This window comes from Pimephales promelas, chromosome 22 (assembly GCF_988280905.1).
Source record: "Pimephales promelas chromosome 22, fPimPro1.hap1.1, whole genome shotgun sequence".
NCBI classification, from domain to species: domain Eukaryota; kingdom Metazoa; phylum Chordata; class Actinopteri; order Cypriniformes; family Leuciscidae; genus Pimephales; species Pimephales promelas.
In genome coordinates this window covers 24,040,647-24,051,258 of record NC_142790.1, presented here as the reverse complement: position 1 = coordinate 24,051,258, position 10,612 = coordinate 24,040,647, and the positions used below count along the sequence as shown (strand labels likewise).

General features: G+C 37.1%; 1 protein-coding gene across 1 annotated transcript in view; it reads left to right on the top strand.

Moving 5' to 3' along the window:
- Nucleotides 1-7,146: 7,146 nt before the first annotated feature.
- Nucleotides 7,147-10,612, top strand: part of palmdb (palmdelphin b) — a 29,906-nt gene continuing 26,440 nt past the window's right edge. The window contains exon 1 of the mRNA XM_039670415.2: nt 7,147-7,397. The gene's annotated coding sequence lies outside the window, so the exon portion shown is untranslated. The remainder of the gene's footprint in view (nt 7,398-10,612) is intronic.

The window sequence follows — 10,612 nt, the reverse complement described above, 5'->3', positions numbered from 1 at the left end:
GATGATATAGTTCAAATAAGGTAAATAACTTTACAGTTATTCTCAATTGGTTTGTCTCATTTCTTGAAACAGAAATTACATTCTCAAAACTCTAAGATCATATATGGCAAAACAGTCTTAAAGTTCAGCACAACACTATAGCTCACTTGCAAAAGCCCATACCTTTCCCAAAACAGTTCACTCATGTGGCAAAACTACATTTCTTTCTCATTTATGTAATAACATAAAACAAATCAAAAAGCAGTATTTCAACATGAAGTGGTAGATCTTTCCATGCACCTAACTTAAGTTTTGCCCAGATGTCCCAAAGACACCAAAAAGTTGTATACTCTAAGCATATTTTCATATTATTGGAATAAGATCAAGTGCTTCAATACAACACTATCACTTGTGAATAGAAGTAAGATCTATAGTGTTTAGTCTGCGGCACAGCAAAAATCAAATAGACTACAGCAATTGCCTTTGAATATGCGTTTTTTTTTTTTTTGGCCGGTAGTTCTCATAACTATCACAGAGAATCTAAGCTTCATCAAGAATACAACAGTTTATAAAGGATAGAAATACAGAACACAGCTATAAAATGATATACTACTCATGATCATAGTCATTTCTCATATTTGATTACAGTAAAGGGATAGTTCACTTTGAAATTAATTTTTGATATGTTTTAGCTCACCTCAAGGGCATCCAAGATGTAGGTGTCTTTGTTTCCACAGTATTTTCAATTTTGATATTTATAGGTCAAACGGTTCTCGTCTGTCAGTCATATAATGCAGGTCTATGGTCACCACCTCAAAGAGCATGCAGTCCAAATTAAACATGATTTAATGACTCATAAATGTAAGTACACATTGATGGCCTAAGACACAAAACGAGCGGTTTGTGTGAGAAAACGAACAGTATTTTTATAGTTTTTACCTCTTGTAACCACCCGCGCCCTCAGATCACTTGGACGTGACTGTGATTACAAGAGGTAAAAACAATCTTGATAGGTCTGACTTGCCAGGCTAATGTTCAATAATATCTTACAAAGAATTTTGGCGCAATTTTTTCTCTGTATAGTGTTGAAATGGCAACTAGTAAATACACCAAGTTTCGTCATGCTAGCATGTGTGAAGTGTGTTGCAACTAGCCCCGCGCTCCCCTGCATCATATGAATGCAACAACAACAACAAAAAAAAATAGTTTTGGGGATTTAAGCCTAAATGGCATGAAAAAAAGACCTATTATTTCAGTGCAATGTTTTGATAAGTTATTTAAGTTAAAATAAAGTAAGGGGAAAAGAGTTGCACTAAACTTATATTAAAGATATTGTTAAATATAGTAAGTTGGGTCTATGGGACGTTTCCTGTCAGATGTCAAATAGATGTTTAGAAGATGTCAGTTTAACATGCATTCTAAATCATTACATCTTAGAGACATTTTCTAAACATCTATTTGACATCTGACAGGAAATGTCCTATAGACTTATTGCAGATAAGCAAACACTCTTAAAAATACATCTTCCAGATGTAAAAAAATCACATCAAATAGACTTGTGCTATCTGGGGGTAATGGACAGTCATGCTCAGACATGTCAGGCCCTTCAGTTCATTCCATTGAACTCCAATGACTCGAAATCAATGAATCAATTATTTTTGGAATCGAATCTCATACCAAGCAATCATCCACAGCATCATGCATTCATGACTCACATTTTTGCTCAGTAATTCAAACTCTAGTTTTTTTTTTTGTTAGAACATAGAAATGAAAGGTTCATGTTCTGCTCCTCTCACTTATGGGTTTTCTGGCTGCCATGGCAACAGAAACAGTACCTGAATGGAGAATTGGGCAGCTGGGTCGTTGTAGGATTTCATGTTCAGAAAACATACTAACACTATAAAGAACATGTGTCAAACTTTATATGTGCCATTGTGACTCATAATGCAATTCATATATGTTCCTGTGTCTTTTTCAGGAAGCTTACACGATATGTGCACTGGAAACTGCTCTAATCTACACAAAAAAAGATACTTAAAGGAGTAGTTCAATTTTCAAAAAACTTTTGCTGATAATTTACTCACCCCCATGTCATCCAAGATGTCCATGTCTTTCTTTCTTCAGTCGAAAAGAAATTAAGGTTTTTGATGAAAACATTCCAGGATTTTTCTCCATATAATGGACTTCAATGGGAACCAAATGGAGAGTTTCAGTGCAAACTGTTCAAAGGGCTTTAAACGATTCTAGACGATGAATAAGGGTCTTATCAAGCGAAACGATCGCTCATTTAATAAATAAATAACAAAGTTTAAGTTTTATAAGCTCAAATGCTCGCCTTGCTCTGTTCTGATGCGCGTTCGTGACTCTCCTGTTCGATCTCGTTCATCAAAATGAACGAATCTTTTTTCGAGTTAATTCATTCGTTTCGTTCGTTGAATGAACCAAATGACTTGAAAAATGATTCATTTTGATGAACAAGTTCGAACAGGAGAGTCACGAACGCGCATCAGAACAGAGCAAGGCGAGCATTTGAGCTTATAAAACTTAAACTTTATTATTTATTTATTAAATGATCGCTCGTTTCGCTTGATAAGACCCTTATTCATCGTCTAGAATCGTTTAAAGCCCTTTGAACAGTTTGCACTGAAACTCTCCATTTGGTTTCCATTGAAGTCCATTATATGGAGAAAAATCCTGGAATGTTTTCATCAAAAACCTTAATTTCTTTTCGACTGAAGAAAGACAGACATGGACATCTCGGATGACATGGGGGTGAGTAAATTATCAGCAAAAGTTTTTTCAAAAGTGAACTACTCCTTTAATGAGTCTAGATATCAGGTGATTTCCAGTCAAAAACATTTAAAATAAGGCACAGATAAGTTTTTATAGGATATAGTGTGTATTGAAATGTCTTCAGCAAGGTTCTCATCATCATCAGCTGTTTTGTCTTTTTTTTTTCACACAAACCTCACAGTAAAGGTTGACTCTATCTTCTCATTCAAACTCTTTTTCACACCCACACACATGGATTCAAGAGTTCCTGCTCTACAATTTCATAATCTTGAAGTTATGAACACACCAAAGCGGATAGATCTCCCCGCAGGCCAAAAGAAGTGCCATGTAATTGGTTGCACAGTGAAATCTATGGTATGTGTATAAAGATTAATAACTATTAATAAAGTTAAAAATTATTAATAGTTTTTTTTCAGTAGCAATGACTAGTATCTATCTATCTATCTATCTATCTATCTATCTATCTATCTATCTATCTATCTATCTATCTATCTATCTATCTATCTATCTATCTATCTATCTATCTATCTATCTTGCATCCTGTTGTTGTCATTCACAAAAGAGTTTACTGATCTCTCGTCCTTTCCCCCCCCCCTCTCCTCTATTGCTCTCCTGCATGGATGTGAAAGAGAGTCTCTATCTGCACCAACAAACAAACATTGACTAGTGCTTCAAAGATGTCAAGCTGTCATTCGGGGGTTCAGCTGAATTGAATCCTTAACATCACAACTGCATCTGGAGCTGAGAGATTCATTACAGTAAAAGGTCTGCATTTCTCAGATGGATGTACATTTTTCTTTTACATTGATTCCTCTCTTATATGACAGACTGTGTGTAGGAAGCTTGGCTGAGGCTCCATATTTTACAGGCTCAGGACAGCGTTCTGGTGACAGATCCGCCCTGGGTTTCCGTTCATTAGAGGGCCAGCGGGAATGAGGCAGGCTGCGATGGTGTTGTACGAGGCGTAGCCAGCAGCAATGTCCCACATTTCTGTACACTCTGCAAGCTGTCCCCTTAGTGTGTGTGTGTGTGTGTGCTGGTAAACCCTACATTATGAGGACAAAATGTCCCCACAAATATGGCAATATCTGAAATCCTTGAGGGGACATTTTTTGGTCTCTCATCTTGTTACCTTGGTAACTGAGGTACTTTAGAGACCATAAATGACATTATTATGCCAATTTTACAGTGCTTTTCATGGTACCATGATAGTAGGCTACCATGGCTTTTAGAACCTGGTAATTCCTGGTATGTAAATAATATAGTAATATTTTAGTCACTTACAAAAAGTGTATGATACTAGGGCTGTGGACCATGGTTTAGGCAATTTGACCATGTATTATTCTTGGAAGTTTGCAAATAAATACCATATTGCATAGTACCATGGTAATCATGCTACATATCAAAGTACCATGGTAATATAATCAGATATTGTCATACCATGGCATTTTATGTGTTATTAGTAGCATCCTGTCTCCTGTTTCCTTCAGCATAAGCGTCTTGTTTGTGTTGTGTTTTTTTTTTACAGTATGCGGTACAGGTGCCGATGGTTTGGAATCATGCAGTGCAGACTTTCCCGTGTGTGCTGCGTGGGTCTATCTTTAGCGCGCTAGGTCCAAATAACTTGGCATGGGATCAGCCCGTTGCCATGGACACTTTTGTAGGCTGCTGATTCGTGAATGTATGAGTGAAAGCACGTGCCACACAACAGCAGATCACAAACTTTAGCACACATTTGCCTATATATATATACGTAAAGAATTACATCCGATCATCTGAAGCATTATTAGTTTAACTTCACAAATGTAGCATAATTGACACACATACATGTAATAAACTGGTTTTATATTGTTTGGGGGTTCTCATGGGGTGAAGGCAGTAATGTGATTGGTTCATAGTCACATGACTCAGTGTAATCAAGAAGCTCAGCAAGTTATTGCAACCACCGTTTCTAGTGCCTCATTCGAACCACAAGACATCACAATACAGTGTGTGATTTGATTAATATGGGCAATAATGAGAATGTGATTCCGGTTGGGGGGCAGAGCAATATGTAAATAATGAGCTCGGAGCTCATCAAGTAAATTACAATAAGAACGGTCGTGGGGATTTGCATAGTCTTGGAGCAAAAAGGCAACACTCCCAGAACAGTGATATAACAGGTAACTAGAAAAGCAAGTGGTATCTAGGGACCGTAATATCATACACCTGTATCAGCACTCACTTAGAACATAGAAACGATTTAGCAATGTGCTGAAACATTGAGAACACAACCGCATAGCAACACCCTGGCATCCATCCATGTTGCTATGCAGTGTTCTGGGTGTTTTTAGAATGCTTCTATTTTGTTACTAATGGTTGCTAAGGTGCTTGATTTTGTGATGCGGATTTGATTAGTCAACCTTGAGCAAATAGGCAACACTTCCAGAACAGTGATATTAAAGGGTTAGTTCACCCAAAAATGAAAATTCTGTCAGTATTTACTCACCCTCATGTTGTTCCAACCCCGTAAGACCTTCGTTCATCTTCGGAAAACGAATTAAGATATTTAAGATATTAAAATCGCTCCTGCATACAGTCCATAGGCTTCTTGAGGGACTGGCTCTTGCCGTCCCCGAAAAGTCATAAAAGACATCGTTAAAATAGTCCAAGTGACTACAGGGGCTCAATCTTAAGTTTATCAAACGACGAGAACACTTTTGTGCGCAAAAAAACAACAAAAATAACGACTTTATTTCAACTATTCGTTTATTTCTCCCTCTGCGCGAGTCAGCTAACTAGTTTAATAGCGTAAGCTTCTGTTATTGTACGTCACACGCATCACACACACATGACCAGCGTCGACCAATAGTGAGCCTACGTGTGACGTAGCTCTACGCAATCACACTACGTTAACGGACTATAGGCTTATGGAGAAGGAAGTGAATAGTTGAAATAAAGTCGTTATTTTTGTTGTTTTTTTGCGCACAAAAGTGTTCTCGTCGTTTGATAAACTTAAGATTGAGCCCCTGTAGTCACTTGGACTATTTTAACGATGTCTTCAATTACTTTTCGAGGACAGCAAGAGCCAGTCCCTCAAGAAGCCTATGGACTGTATGCAGGAGCGATTTTAATATCCTAAATATCTTAATTTGTGTTCCGAAGATGAACGAAGGTCTTACGGGGTTGGAACAACATGAGGGTGAGTAAATACTGACAGAATTTTCATTTTTGGGTGAACTAACCCTTTAAGTAAACTAGAAAAAAGTGGATTTTATGGAGGGAAACAAACTGTATCTAGGGAGCAGAATATCCTGGATCACCCAAGAAACCACTCAGAACACCCTAGCAACTGATGAGCAATGTGCTAAACACACTAGCAACCGCATAGCTGGCAACCACAAACTATGTTGCTATGTCTTTTGCCCAGTATTTTAAAGATTTTTCAATGTTGTTGTCTTGTTATTCGTGCGAGATCTTGAGATGGGGATTTTAGTAGGCTACCTGAAGCAAATTCACAACACTCCCAGAATGGCTTTTAAGGAAGGAGGTAAGTTGTATCTGATAAGAATGTCATTTCACCTTGGCAACCACTTATAACATCCTAGAACACAACTAGAATTGTTTTTTGCTTGTTGTGTTCTTCATTTGTACATTGTGTTGGATAAAAGCATCTGCTGAATGCCTCATAGATACACTATGGCAACCATAGTGTAGTAGTGGTTGGCAAGGTGAAATATGATTTTCTTGTCCCTAGATACAACTTACCTCCTTCCTTAAAAGCCATTCTGGGAGTGTTGCTATGGAGATCTATATTTTGGTCCCCAGTGCTTAAATATATAATTACACTGTAACAATAACACCTTAACCAAATGCTGTGTATTTCACTTGATACACAGCAATATTGAATTTTATACTCTCATTGGTTATTAAATGTGTTTAAGTAATTATAATGTTCAATTAAAATGGTTGTTATTGCAAAATAAATTCTGACAGGGTGATCCGGACCCCCATCATGAAGGCACATAGACTTGCGGTGTATTTTGTGATAATGACTGGTTGATTGTACACTATCAACTTCATTATAGGGCTACTTACCAGTTTTATTAAAACATATTTCTAATAAATCATGTTTGAGTTGAAATTATTTTATTGTATTAGAGGAAAGAGACCAGAGTGTCATACTAGAGAGATGAAAGTGTGGAAAGTTTTGGAAAGGATAATTTACCAAATTGTGTGTCAGCATGTTCAAGTAATGGAAACAACAGCTGATCTCTCCTGTGTGTGTGTGTGTGTGTGTGTGTGTGTGGGCACACTGTGTTGCAGTTGTATGTGGGCTAACACATGGTAGAGCAGCCCGGCTCTGACAGCTCGAGAGCAGAGAGAGAGAGAGAGGATGAAGAAGAGGGAGGGAGATAGAGAGAGAGAGTAATAGCATGTCAGAAAGCGAGGGAATCGGAGAGTTAAAGAGAGAGAGAGACAGCGAGAGGGGGCAGCCTGCCAGTGAATGGTAACACAGGATCAACCCTCAGCCTACAGTACCTGCACTTGAACACACACACACACACTCATGCAACCATGCTGGAAGGAACAGACTGAATTCCGGTCAGCGCTTCCCAACTAAAACCATCAGCACAAGAATACCGGTGAGCATAGCTCTCTTCCTTTTGTTTTGTGTCTAAATATAGTCTGATTAGTGTAAATTCAGCATGCTATTTTCCTTCTAAATGTTATTTGTTGCCTGCCACTTAACAATCTGACAGTACTTATGCTTGGTGAACTGGTTAGCTCAGTTGTGTTGTACTTGCCTGAAGGTAGGCTACTTGCTTTAAATGTTTTTGTGGTGGACAGACAGTGTGAAAAAAAGCCAGGGGGTCCATTGATTCGTAAGCTTTTAATTCCCTTAAGCTTGCTTTTTTTGCCCGCTGTCCTGGCTGGACGGCGGGAGGTCCGTAAAGCCTTTTGTCAACTGATTTAATGGGGTCTGACTTTTAGACTGGCAGTTTGCTGTTGTGTGTCAAAGCATCAGGAGGCTTATGGCGTCATTGTATTGGCATCACCCTAGCCGGGGACACCCTCCTCTCTCTCAACTCACCACAGAGTGACAGCAAGTCTTGTATACCTGCGAACGGTACACACACACATGGAAAACCACAAGGGGGGAGAGAGAGGCTTTGCTTCTCTCGTCCACCCACATATATGAATCAGACTGCATGTGAATATTCTAGCACACCACTTCCATACACATATGATTTAGTCTGTCGGTATTTCACGATGAAGGTTATACTTATAACACCTGGGTAACAATTTATTTTACAGTGTCCTAGTTACTTATGTTGCATGTTTTTACCATAGTATTAATAGTAAAGTATGCATAATTACATGTAACTAACCATCAACCAAATCATAATCCTACCCTAACCCTATAGTACATCTAGTTGCTTAATATCACTCAGTACTTAAATATATAATTACACTGTAACAATGACACCTTAATCAAATGCTGTGTATTTCACTTGATCGAATTTTATACTCTCATTGGTTACTAAATGTGTTGAAGTAATTATAATGTTCAATTAAAATGGTTGTTATTGCTAAATAAATTCTGACAGGGTGATCCGGACCCCATCATGAAGGCACATAGACTTGCGGTGTATTTTGTGATAATGACTGGTTGATTACACTATCAACTTCATTATAGGGCTACTTACCAGGTTTATTAAAACGTATTTCTAATAAATCATGTTTGAGTTGAAATTATTTTATTGTATTAGAGGAAAGAGACCACATACTAGAGAGATGAAAGTAGACATATGATATCATAGACATTATAGATTTTACATTTTAAAAAGAACAACCTTGAAAATGAATATCTTCATATTATTTATTAAAATGAAGTTTTGAACAATAGAGGGTAGTGAATGGTAATGCAACTACATTGACCAACATTTGTTTTACAGTAATATTCTACTACTTTTGCCAGAATTTTTGTTTTATTGAGTTGATTGTTGAGTTTTTGAGAGGAAATCAGTTGCCAGCTAATGATCCGTTTGAATGTTTACATGTTATTATACTGAAATATTTGACAACAGAATGTTGCAATTGACCAATCAGAACGGCCTAAATATAGGCCTACATTTCTGTAGTGATCAGAGAATATAGTTTAATGAAATTATATCCACTATAGACATTTCTATGACTTTTTAAGATATTAGTATTCATGACTTGAAATTGTTAGTAAAATCATATCCATTAATCCTTAAAATTCATGAAAATTAATATATATTTTATCTCACAGTGAATATATTTTAATATCTTAATTAATTAAATAATTTAATTGAACTAAAACTATAACAATACATTTTATTTAAATACTAAAATAAAAAGCAGACTTATTTTATTTCAGCTATAGTTGCCAAGGCATAATTTCTTATTTCCATTTTCTGTAACTTGTACTAAAATAACTATAACTAAAATAAAAATAAAAAATAACATTAAAAAAATAAAATCTGATTCAAAATATTGATAAAACTATTGATGATACTCAAAGATACTATTACAAAAATAACCATATCTTCATAGAAATAAATGAATTGGAAAACAAAAACAGAAAAGCCATAAAAACATTTATATCTACCCATTAAAATTGTATTTTTTATGCTCAGTTCGAAATATTTCAATGGCTAGAAATTGTAGAAATAATAGTACCTTCAAATTGCTAAAAATCCTGCAAAAAATCATGTAAAATTAAAAGTTGGGAACTCCATATATATCATCATATCAACACATAAGAATTGCTATGATACTTTCACTGTACCATGCTGCCACCACAGTATTTTTTAGGTACCTGCTTGTGAGTCATGCAATCAGAGAGATGGAAATAGAAGATGAGAGGAAGAAAGAGAGCAGTTGGCATGGTTTGGAGGAGGAGAGGGGTGTATGTCTTAACAGCTGATGGATCTCAGAAATCAAGAATGGTCGGGGGCCAGCGTTTGCCTGACAGTCCAGCTGTGAGACGAACACAGAACCCGTCTCGAGCCTGGCAGTGAGAACCAGTGTGGGCAGGACTAACTGGCATGACCTTCTCCTGTTTGTCGCCACACTGGGCGTCCTAATTCCCTCACTGAACCCTGCCAGGTTACTGTAATCTGAGCTGACTGAAGCAGAGAGGAATGATAATGCATCGGAATTCTGGATGAGGGCATTAGAATTCCAGTTTCTGCTTCGGAACATTAAACTGGGAGACATTTATATGCAGCAGCTTGTGTGGGTGTATATGTGAGTCTGTGTATAATATCCTCCCACTCTCGAACTCATTTTTAACTGGGGCATAATTTATTCCAATTTGTTGCATAAATTAGCTCTATTGTGTCAGCTTCCTTCAGACACTGCAAAAAGAATGCTGTGGCTTTCATTTAAAATAGGAAAAATAAGTCATTATAAACCACAAACTATTTCATGCTGTTATTGTGCTTGGCCGGGGAGGTATTTTTAGAGCGAGGACAGAGAAAGAGGTCAGATTAAACACAGGTGAAAGCAGTTTCCTGACCTGCCCTGCACAACTACAATACTACAACTAACCTGACTGTGAGCTCATTATCTGAATGAAACTAAGGCTTTCATTGTGTCAATTAAAGCTGTTTTGGGAAACTTTTGAGAAAACGTTGACTTAGCCTGAAAATTTGAACAAGCACAACTTACAGGTCCCACCCCCTTGTTCTCTGCTGGAGCCTGCGCTACAGTACATACAGTATACATTAATACATGACAGTATGTTAATTTCCATCACTCTGTTTTTATGCTCATTTTGCAGTAGCAAGTGATGGAAACCCCAAACTTCGGAAAAAAAAAAATCATTTGC